This window comes from Balaenoptera physalus, assembly GCF_965194825.1.
Source record: "Balaenoptera physalus genome assembly, chromosome: 10".
NCBI classification, from domain to species: Eukaryota; Metazoa; Chordata; class Mammalia; order Artiodactyla; family Balaenopteridae; genus Balaenoptera; species Balaenoptera physalus.
Genome location: NC_138889.1, coordinates 103,464,943 through 103,477,248, shown reverse-complemented (window position 1 = coordinate 103,477,248; position 12,306 = coordinate 103,464,943).

Sequence of the window (12,306 nt, the reverse complement as noted above, 5' to 3'; positions counted from 1 at the left end):
CCAGGGAAGCCCACTTTGTAACATTTTATACCTGGTTTCTTGTGGACATTTGATTGCTGGATCTGAGCTTTCTTGACTGGAAATGCCATTTGTATATATGGAGTGCACTACCTTCAAAGCTGAATTACCATGTTAGAATTCTCTACTAAATTCCTAGTCTCATATTTCCAACTTCCTAATAAATGTTTCTACATAGATTGTCCAAAAGCACCTCAGATAAAGAACAATCCAATCTAAATTCATCATTTGCCTATAAAGCTTTTCTTTTCCCTCTATTCCAGCTAACCTCCAAACCGCAGCACTGGTGTCACTTGCAAATATAACCGATCTCCAAATCCTTCTGATTTTATCTTCCACATACATTTCAAACTTTTCCTCCTTGTCTTCATCTCCCACTATTCTAGTTGTAATATGCATCATTTCTCCTCTAGAAAATTGCAGTGATTGTCTAACCTAGAGAACCCGTTTTTAGAATAACAGCCACCTCAGATCCTCCACATTCTAACTACAAGGAACTAACCAAAAGTCTGATGGTGCTACTTACTGTGTTTCCACAGTAGTGCACCACGGACAGGCTGAAATTCCAATGCCTTAGCGTGTCATTCAAATTATATCATATCCTCCCCTTGTCTACTGTGTAGCCTCACTTCCCACCTTCTCTCCAATAGACGCCATGGTTCATCTTCATCAAACTACTTGTCGTCCTACAAATACGCCATGCTTTCTTCCTTTGGTCAGCGCAGGTCAAGTTGCCATTGCAACATGAAGTCATTTTGCCTAAATCTCTATTTTTGAATGAATCTGATTGTCTGGTAAGTAGGGAGATACCATTATCAGACATTAGAACTTCTGTGTGTGTGTGTACGTGTGTGTGTGTGTGTGTGTGTTTGTGTGTGTGTAGCATTAATCTATTTTCCTTTTTCATTCAACTTCAGAGGCTGGCTCTTAATTTTTAATGGCTGGAAACATTTTGTTTTCTTAAAATGTGTGGGTTTAATGTCAGTTCACATAGTTTGAGTTCTTGAAAACCTGGTTGATTAATAAAACTGAGGCATTATTATCAAATTATCTCTGTATGTTTTTCTCTCCCCTTATTGGTTTCTTCCATAGAATTGTCTCTTTGGGAAGTTTTTTCATATTCCAGTTACTATAATCTTTATTGATGAATATCTCTGCTATCTGACACATTTGTTATGAGTAAAACTGAAAAGTCTTAGGCCTAATTTGGTAAATGAGTGTGATTTCCTATTCTTTCAGCCTAAAACTCATACCTAAAAGTCCCTTGTAGTTTTATTTCTTCACATAATTTGAACTCTTTGTTTTTATATCCTGTCTTCTATCAATCATTTGTGCTTTAATATGAATGAATTTCAGAGTTGGAACTGCTATTAGTCTATTCACATGAGAACCTAGGATTAGAAAAAAAGGATTATCTGGGTACCTTTGCTTTAACCCAGACATATATGCAATACCTAAAAATAGGCCCTATTATCATCTGGTTCCTAATCCCCTCCTGCCTCCCAAAGTCCCAACCCTTGGCACTTCCTTCAGTTCCAACGCTCCCAGGTGCCAGAATCTGTTCTCATAATACCTGACCCCCATACTCTTTTGGAGAAAAGGTATGCTCTCTCTACTGGACACCAGTACTGCTTTTCGATTGTTCCTTAAGTGTGGGCCTGCGACATGAGTTTTAAAACAGTTGGCATAGAAATGGAAGATAAGGATGTACCTTTGACAAGAGTTCTCTGCATCAGTGATGGATGAAGCAAGCTGAAGATAAATTTTGTCTTCCAGATTGGGAATGGTAAATGTAGTAAGGGTAGAACTATATATATAACTTTACTGAATAACTGTACCAAATTTTCTTGGGATGTTTCAACTCTCTAGCTCTAAAACATCTGATTTTTGAAGATATTAGAATATACTGCCTTTTTGTACACATGAAATTGTAAAATACAGAGACCACAGATTTCAATGTACCTTTAATCTTGTGCCTAATGATGATTTGCCAGGTGTCCTTAGTCCCAGGAGAATATATGTTGAATAAGACACATCTGAGACAGAAAAGTCATATCTACCTGTCTCTACTGTCTTAGGAGGGCGGAGATATAGAAAACAAACTTCTAATTTCTTTACAGTTTTGTATAGGAGGGTTTTTTCTCCTTATACTCAATAATAAGCCAAACAAGCAAACAAACAAACAAAACTATACACATTTACCCCAGCATTTTTCAACTTCCCAGGGAAATTCTTTGTGCTTATCCTTTAACTTTTAGTTATAGGTGCTTTTACACTCTTTGTCTTTTAATCTAAGTTCTGACTTATTTAAGTGATCTTCAATCCTTACTATATATTTGACTTTCCTAGCAGGATTTTCCCTTTCCTATAAATTCTTCTTTTCCATTTAGAGAAGACCATTTAACATTTATTTTAGGGTAGGTTAAATATTGATGAATTCTTTTAGTTTTTCTTGTCTGGGAAGTTCTTTATCTCTCCTTCTCTTCTAAATGATAATCATGCTGGGTAGTGTATCCTAGCTTGCAGGTTTTTCCCTTTCAGCACTTTGAATATATTATGCCACTGCTTTCTAGCCTGCAGTTTCTGTAGAGAAATCAGCTGATAGCCTTAAGGGGGTACCTTTGTATATGACTCTTGGTTTTTCTCTTGCTGCCTTTATAGTTGTCTCTTTAACTTTTGCCATTTTAATTATAATGTGTCTAGGCATGGGGTTGTTTGGGTTCATCTTGTTTGGGACTCTCTGTGCTTTCTGTACCCGGATATCTGTTTCTTTCTTTAGGTTTGGGAAGTTTTCAGCCATAATTTCTTCAAACACAATTTTAATTCCCTTCTCTCTCTCTTCTCCTTTTGGAACCCTGATAATGCAAATGTTGGCACATTTTATATTATCCCATAAATCTCGTATGTTGCTTTTTTTTTTTTTTTCATTCTTCTTTCAATTTGCTGTTCTGATTGGGTGATTTCCATTATTCTATCTTCCAGATCACTATGTGTTCTTTTCTGTCACTTAGTCTGCTATTCATTTCTTCTAGCGTGCTTTTAAATTTTCAGCTACTGACTTATTTATTTTTGATTGGGTCTTCTTTATATTTTATTGATCCTTGTTAAAAGGTTTAGTGTTTGGAGCACTTCTTTTTCCTAGTTAACATTTGTATTACCAATGTTTTGAATTATTTATCTGGTAAATTATATATGTTTCATTATTTTTTCAGGGGCTTTTCTCTTGCTTTTTGAATTGAGAGTAGTTCCTCTGCCTTTTAATTTATTTAACTTCCTCTTCCTCTATGAATTTAATTGAAACAGTTACCTATTGTGGTCTTGAAATGGTGTTCTTATGTGGGAGTGTTCCTATGCAGACTGCTTGTGCCCAGTGGTTTTGGTGGGAGGGCTGGATTTGATGTGGGTGCTAGTCACGTCTTTCCTCAGGGTGTGCTGGAAGCTATAACTTGGTAGGGGGTGGGGTTAGAGGTGGAGGGGCTCTAGCCAGCACTGGATGTGAGGTGGAACTTCTTCTCTGCTCAGTGGCCATCACCACCTTGTCAGGGGCAGGGTCTGACACCAAGTTGCTGGAGCAGAAGCCCTGGGTTGGACTTGGGTTGTCTCTGTTCACTTTAAGTGTGTGTTTTTCCATCTCTCCTCACCAGGACCTTTGCCCCAAAGGAGGGGAGTGCTGAAGCAAGTGGGGCCTGTGCACATACAGAGGTTCAGTGCACTGCCTGTGTAGGCATCTGTGGCTCCACTCAGATGCAGCCCATGGTTGAGTCTTTTTCCTGTCTGTGGCCACCCCAGATCCAAAGGTGCACTGTGGCTTGGTCTGAGTTAGGCTGGAGTGTTTGATCAGCTTGGGCTGGGGCACACTGGCTTGGGGCATGTGGTGAGGGGGTTTGCGCAAAACCAAGAAACCACTAGAGCTGAACTCTGTCTGCCCTGCCTTGGGGGCAAGACCCACCTCTCACAGCTGACCACTGTCCCCAGCCTTTACCACTCTTACCCTGTTGTGGCACTGTTCTGTAGGAGAGATGGGGCCTGTGTAGTTTCTTGGCATGGATGGAGTGGGGTGAACTGTTGCCAAGTGGCTGCTATCAGAAATCTGGGCTGCTGCTTGAGTAAGTACCAACTGTGGCTGCCACAGCCCTATCCAGGCTCCATCCCGGGACCAGGTCACCTCTGTGTCCTAAAGTTAAGTCTTTTCCCTGGTACTGGCTGCCCCAGATCCAGTGTTGTGCTGTGGTGTGCAGTGAGCAGGACCAGAGCATTCACTTGGCTTGGGCTGCAGCACTCAGTGAGGTGGTCTTGGGAAATCTGGCTTCTCCTAGGGCAGACCTCTCTCTGCCCTGCCTCGGGGGGCAAGGCAGTGCACTCATGCCCCTTGATAGCAGAGTCCAGGCTTCCCAGCCTTTCTCTCTGTCCCAGCTGTCCTCTAATCAGCCAAGCGGGCTTGGCTTCTCCGTGTAAGACTGCAAGAGTGGGATACCCAGTCTGTGGCTTAACCTGCTTACTCCCAGGGCAGGTGTCTGCCATGTATTCTCCCTTTTCCTCTGAGCCCCTCCCAGGGGCACAAGTCCCAACCCAATCACTTTTCTTCCCCTTCTACCTGATTACATGTGTAACTTTCTTACAGCCTTGGTTGTACAAGAGTCCTTCTGCCAGTTTCCAGTTAGTTTTCAGTGAGAATTGCTCTGCATGTATATGTATTTTTGATGTGTTTTTTTGGGGGGAGGTGAGCTCCACGTCCTCTTACTCCACCATCTAGATCTCCCCTCAATACCATATTGTTTTGATGACTATGGCTTTGTAATGTAATTTAAAACCGGGATGTGTGATACCTCCAGCTTTGCTCTTTTTCAAGACTGCTTTGGCTATTTGGGGTGTTTTGTGGTTTTATACAAATTTTAGGATAGTTTTTTCTATTTCTCAGAAAAATGCCATTGGAATTTTGATAGATTGCATTGAACCTATATATCATATTGGGTAATCTGGATATTTTAATACTATTAATTCTTCTCATTGAGAACTTGGGGTATCTTTTCAATTATTTGTGTCTTCTTTTCTTTCTTTCATCAATGTTCTAAAGTTTTCAGTCTACAGATCTTTCACCACCTTTGTTAAATTTATTCCTAAATATTTTACTGTTTTTGACACTATTGTAAATGGGATTCTTTTATTTCTCTTTCAGTTAGCTCACTGTTAATGCATAGATGCAGTGATATTTGTATGTTGATTTAGTATCCTGCAACTTTACTGAATTACTTTATTAGTTCTAACAGTTTTTGTGGAATCTTTAGGGTTTTCTATATATTATGTCATACACGAACAGAGATAATTTTACTTCTTTTCTGATTTGGATGCTTTTAATTTCTTTTTCTTGCCTAATTGTTCAGGCAAGGACTATCAGTATTATGTTGACTGGAAATGGCAAGAGTGAGCATCCTTGTCTTGTTCCTGATTTTAGAGGGAATGTTATCAGCTTTTCAATCTTGAGTATGATGTTAAGTGTGGGTTTGTCATATATGGCCTTTATTACGTTGAAGTAAATTCCATTCCTATGCTTTTGAGTTTTTATCACAAAAGAATGTTAAATTTTGTCAAATGCTTTTTCTGCATCCATTGAAATATGACTTTTATCCTTCATTATGTTAATGTGGTGTATCACATTTATTTGTGTATGTTGAACCACCCTTACACCCCAGAGAAAATCTCACTTGATAATGTTGTGTGATCCTTTTAATATACTGTTGAATTCAGTTTGCTAATATCTTGTTGAGGATTTTTGCACCTACTTTAAATCAGGGATATTGGCTGGTAATTTATTTTCTTGTAGTGTACTAGTCTGGCTTCAGTATCAGGACAATGCTGGCCTTGTAGAATGAGTTTGGAAATGTTTCTTCCTTTTCAATTTTTGGGAAGAGTTTGAGAAGGATTGATATTCTTTAAATGTTGGGTAGGATTCATCAATGAAGACATCTAGTCCTGAGATTTTGTTTGTTGGGAGATTTTTGATTACTGATTCAACATCCTTGCCTGTTATTGGTCTGCTCATATTTTCTATCACTTCACGATTCAGTCTTAGTAAGTTGTAGGTTTCTGAGAATTTATCCATTTCTTCTAAGTTATCTAATTTGTTGGCATGTAATTGTTCACAGTATTCTCTTATGATCTTTCATATTTGTTTGGTATTAGTTGTAATGTCTCCTCTTTTATAATTTTATTAATTTGAGTCAACTATTTTTTTTCTTAGTCTAGCTAAATGTTTGTCAATTTTATCTTTCCAAAAATCCAACTCTTAATTTTGTTCATCTTTTGTATTGTCTTTCCAGTCTCTATTTCATTTATTTCTGCTCTAAGCTTTATTATATTCTTCTTTTTACTAACTTTGGGTTTAGTCTGTTGTAAGATTACAACAATTTGTAATCTTACAAGTTGTAAGATTAGATTGTTTACCTGAGATCTTTGTTTCTTAATGTAGGCATTCATTCTTATAAAATTCCCTCTTAGAACTGCTTTCACTGCATTCATTTTGATATGTTGTATTTACATTTCCATTTGTCTTAAAATATTTTTTGATTTCCCTTTTGATGTCTTCTTTGACACTTTGGTTGTTCAGAAGCATTTTATTTTTCACATTTGTGTAAAGTTTCCAGCTTTCCTCAGGTTATTTATTTGTAGTTTCATACCATTGTGATTGCAAAAGATACTGGGTATGGTTTCAGTCTTCTTAAGTTTGTGAAGACTAGTTTTGTGACCTAATATATGATCTATCCTGGAAAATGTTCTATGTGCCCTTGAGATGAATGTGCATTCTGCTGCTGTTGGATATAACCTTCTGTATATATGTTAGGCTGAGTTGTTCTAAAGTATAGTTCAAGTCCATTATTTCCTTATTGACTTTTCATCTGGATAATCTATCCATTATTGCTATTAATTTCATTGCTGTCTATTTTTGCCTTAAGATCTGTTAATAATGTTTAACGTATTTAGGAGCTTCAAGGTCACATTTCAAAGGAGCATGCATATGGGGATGTGAAGAATCTGTGATCATTTGTACCATTTGTGATAAATGTACCATTTATCAATTCTCTGTACCCTCTCGTTTCTTTTGGCCTATATGCAAGCTTAAGTTTCCCCTAACCTTCTTGTCTCTACTTTTTCATATCCTGTTAAATCTTTTTAAGTTCCTGCAATTTGACCCAAGATATTAGTTCTGAGACTTTATTATTTGCCATTTCCATTACTGACTTATTTGACTAACTTGAATCCCTACCTTCGAACTCCATTCTCCTTTGGCTTTCATGACACTGTAATTCCCTAATTTTCTTTTCTTCCCCCATGACCACTTCCCAGATTCTGTTGCATATTCTTTCTTGTCATGATCTTAAAATTAGTTCTTTTCAGAGTTCTTCCCTCAGTACTCTTAACTATTCACTCAATACTGTCATCCTGGTTGGTTTCATCCATTCTCATATTTTAAAAAATAATTGGGCTGAATTAAATATACCAGAGGCTATACATATCAAGCATACAGTTAGATGAATTAAGCAAAGTGAAAATCCATGTAACCCACACCCAGTTTAAGAAAGAAAACATTACTATCTCTTGAGAAGCCCCTCTCCAGCCCAGTGATATCACAACCCATATGTTTTGTTTGTAACTTTAAATTTGTAATAATTATAGATTCACAAAGCTTACATAGTACAGAGAGGCCCCATGTAGTCTTTACCTAGCATCCCCAATGGTTACATGTTATGTAGTTACAGTACAATATTCAAACTAGGTATTTCATATTGGTACTATGTGTGTGTATTGTTCTACGCCATTTCATCATGTATGTACAGATTTCCTCTGCCATATGAAAGCAGAGTGTTCCTATGAAACCTTCTGTAAGCTGAAATGGTGTAAAGTGAAGAAGTAATTACCTTAGCATACATCTTACTATCAGATGCACAAAATAAATCGAGATAAAGTGCAGATGCTCAGAGACACAGTTCAAAGCTATGGTGGCCTGATGCTGAGATGCTGAGTGTAGTTCCTGGGGAAGGAGCTTGGCAGGGCCACTCTTGCTGCTTGGAGTGTTTTCTGCCTCTCTAAGGGCTTGCTGCAAAATAAACACTGGGTGCTATTTTTGCTTTTTTTTTCTCATAAAAGTGAAAACCCTCTTCAGATTTCTTTCACTTAGTGAAAACAGGTACTAATGTAGGTCTTTTGTAAAAGTGAACTAATGTAAAGTGAATTTTTTTTTAAAGCGGGGGCTACCTGTAGATTCATGTAACCTCTGATGCAATCAAGATACAGAACTATTCCACTACCACAAAGATGTCCCTCATGCTACTCCTTTGTATTCACACCCACCCCTACCATCCTTAAGCCCTGGCAATCAGTAATCTGTTTTCCATGTCTCCATGTTTTTCATTCGAGAATATTTATACAGTTGACCCTTGAACAACATGGGCGATTGGTTTCAGGACCCACCAGGGACACCAAAATCCATGGATGCTCAAGTCCCACAGTCAACTCTCTGTATCCGAGGCTCTGTATTCATGAATTCAACCAACCACAGATCATGTAGTACTGTAGTGTTTATTGAATAAAATCTTTGTATAAGTGGACCCATGCAGTTCAAACCTGTGTTGTTCAAGGGTCAACAGTATAAGTGGAATTATACAGTATGTGACCTTTTTGAGATTGGCTTTCACTCAGAATAATGTTCTTGAGGTCCATTCAAGTTATTATATTTGTTAATGATATTTTGTTAAGAATTTTTTGGCATTCTTACTCATGAGGGATATGGTCTGTAGTTTTCTTTGTACTGCTTTTTTTATTGTTTTGCCATCAGGATGACGGGAAGTGTTTTTGCCTCTCCTATTTTCAGGAAGAGATTATGTAGAATTGGCATTAATTTTTCTTAAAATATTCCATAGAAACCACATAGGCTTGGAACATTTTTTGAAGGCAGTTTTAAATTATAAATTAGATTTGAAAAATAGTTATAGGAATATTCAAATGATCTACTTCATTTTAGTGAGTTGTGGTAGCTTGCACTTTTCAAGGAATTGGTCCATTTCAAGTAAGTTGTCAAATTTATGCATATAGAGTCGTTTGTAGTGTTCCCTTACCATCCTTTTGATGTCTGCAACCTCTATAGTGATATCTCGTTTCATACCTTATGTTAGTAATGTGTTGCTTCTCTTTGTGAGTCTTCCTAAAGTTTTGTCAATTTCATCAATCTTTTCAAGAATCCGTTTCTTTTGGGGGGGTGTTTTTTTTTTCATTTTTCTGAATTCCTTTCATTTTTTTGCTTCCTTCTGCTTGCTTTGGGTTCATTTTACTTTTTTGTTTGTTTGTTTGTTTCTTGAGCTCAGAGGTTAGATTGATTTAAGACATTTCCTATTTTATAATGTAAATATTAAATGCTATAAATTTCGCTGTTCTAGCTGTATTACAATAAATTTGGTACGTTGCATTTGCATTATCATGTAGTTCAAAATATTTTTAAAAATTCCCCTTGAGATGTCCTCTTTACCCTAGGGATTATTTAGAATTATGTTGTTTAATTTCCATCTTTTCTTCTGAAAAGTCACCACAATCTTGACTTCCAATGGGTATTTTGTTGGTTTTGATCTTTAAACAAATTGAATCCTAAAGTATGTAATACTTTGTGCTTGATGTTTTTGCTCAACATTAAATTTATTTAATGAAATTATTCTACCATTGATGAGCATTGGGATTTGGAATTTTAGATTTTTTTTTTCCAGCTGGGGTTTGGAATACTGATTCTGTGACTATTCTATGAATATTCTTGTCTTTTGTTGAACATATGTACTAATATATACTAATTTTTACGCTTCAAACCTAGGAATGAGGTTTCCATATTGGATATTCTCAAACTGGTATCCAAAGTGGTTTAAGCAATTTATATATTTCTACCAGCAAGGGGTATGTAAGTTACAGGTTCTCCACATGATTCCAAAGAGTTGGTATTATCACTGTGGAATTTTTTGCCATTCACATGGGTGAGTAGTGTTATGTTTTACTCATATCTTCTATACTCTTACTGATTTTTGTCTGCTTGTTCCATCAATTATTGAGAAAAGTTGCTAAAAATTTTCCGGTATAATCATGGATGATCTATTACTTATTTTAGTTCTTTCAACTTTTGCTTTATGGATTTTAACATTATTCACATACAGAATAATATAGAATTATATCTTAACAGATTGACACTTCTGATGAAATTTCCTTTTCATCTCCAGAATTTTTCTTGCTTTAATATTTTCTCTAATACTACTTTGTTTACCTCTGTTCTATTTCTTTTCTTGCCTTTCTTGACTACTTCTGGATTTCTCACGTATTTTTATTTCATTTTAATGGACTATTAGGTTGTTATACAGTCTTTTATTATTCTTTCAGTGTTTACCTTAGAGGTTACAATGTGCAACCTCAATTTATTAAGGGCTGTTGTAAATTAGTTCTTTACTGCTTTATAGACAAGGCAAAGACCCTAGAACACTCTAACTACATTTATCACCTGTCTTGTGCTATTTTCAGTCTTTAAAAAATATATTTTAGTATGCCAGGAAATGATTATGTTGTCACTATATTTACTCAGACATTTATCCTTTAAAAATTTTATTTTTCCTTCCTTTGCTGCTTCTTCAAGTTCTCATCTGAGATGATTTCTATTTTGTCTGAAGAACACTTACTAAAAATTTAATTCAACGCTGAAGACTTTTGGCTTTTATTGGTTTTGGTTAACAAGTCAGCCACCATTCTTCTTATTGTTGTTCTCTGAAGGTAAAATGTCTTTTTTCCTTGTCTACTTTTAAGACTTTTCTCTTTGTGGTTAGTTTTATGCAGTTTTACTATTATGTACTTAGATGTGGGTTCCTTTATATTTACTTAGCTTAGGATTGTAACCATTCTTGAATCTATAATTTGTCATTTAAAAAAATAAACTTGGGAAAATTCCAAGATATAATCTCTTTAAACATCACTTATTTTCTCTTATCTCTACTCTCCTTCTGAACTTCCAAATACATGGTATTGGAACTTTTCACCAGTATCATGTCTCTTACCCTGTCCACTCCCCACATTGCATTTTCCAACATTTTATAAATGCTTCAGTCTGATTTTTCCTTTTACTCTTTCTTCCAGATTACCAGTCTCTTGTCAGTTATGTCTAATTGCTGTTACATTCATACATTTAGACATTAATTTCAGTTATTGTGCTATTTCTCATTTCCATTTGATTCATTTTTAGAATTTTCATTTCTCTGCTGAAATCTTGTCATTTAAAATTTTATAATTCTGTTATTGGATCTATTTTGGGCCTGTATTTTTTTCTTGGATTTCAGTTAATTCTTGTTTACTTTGATTGGATTCCAGACATTGTGTATGAAAAAACTGTGTATAACTTGATGCTCTGGATAATGCTATCTTCCTCTTGAAATGATTTGTATTTGCTTTGGTAGAATGTTAAATCTGGGGAAGCTCACTTTAATACAATCTGTAACTGAGCTGAGCATCAGTCTATGAGAGGGATGGCTCATTTTTGCTCATCTTTACTGTTAGGATACAGCTCTAATAAGGATTGTAACAGGAAGTCCTGGGTGTCTATGAGCTTCTTGTCCTCTGGTGGGCACGAGCTCCAATGACTGTCTTCACAATTCTTTAAGAATACTGGAAGCTCTTACCCTCTTAACGTCTCATCTGCTGTTTGTGATTCAGAAAATGCATCTGGGGGAAAAGCTATGCTAAAAGTCTGGATCATCTCTTGGTTTCAACTCTGGAATCTTGGTTCCTTAAATCCCAGCTCCCTTAAATCCTAGATTTCCAATACCTTCAAACAGCTGATGTTTTAAAATTTTGGCTTGCTTCTGTTGTGTTCTTTGTAGGAGGCTTGGGCTGCAAGAACTTAGTTTTTAACTGCTGGAACTGGAAACCCTATTTCCATATTTTAAATAACCATCAAAATCAATCTCTTTCTATTTAGCTAACCTTTCTCCAACCTCCAATTATGTATTTTCAACTGCCTAACAGACATCTCTACTTTAATATCTCATAGTTATCTCAAACTCAACTTATTCTGAATGGAATTTATCACTTTATTCAATCCTGTTGTGTCTTCTACATTTTGTATCACTGCAGGTGTCACCCAATCGAGAAATGGGGGGGTCATTTTAGATTCTTTTTTTTTCCCTTCATACCTTATGTTTAATCAGTCAACAAAACTAAAGCTTACCCTTTTTTCACTGCTTGTCTGAGTCACTGCAGTAGTTATCCATTACTCTCACA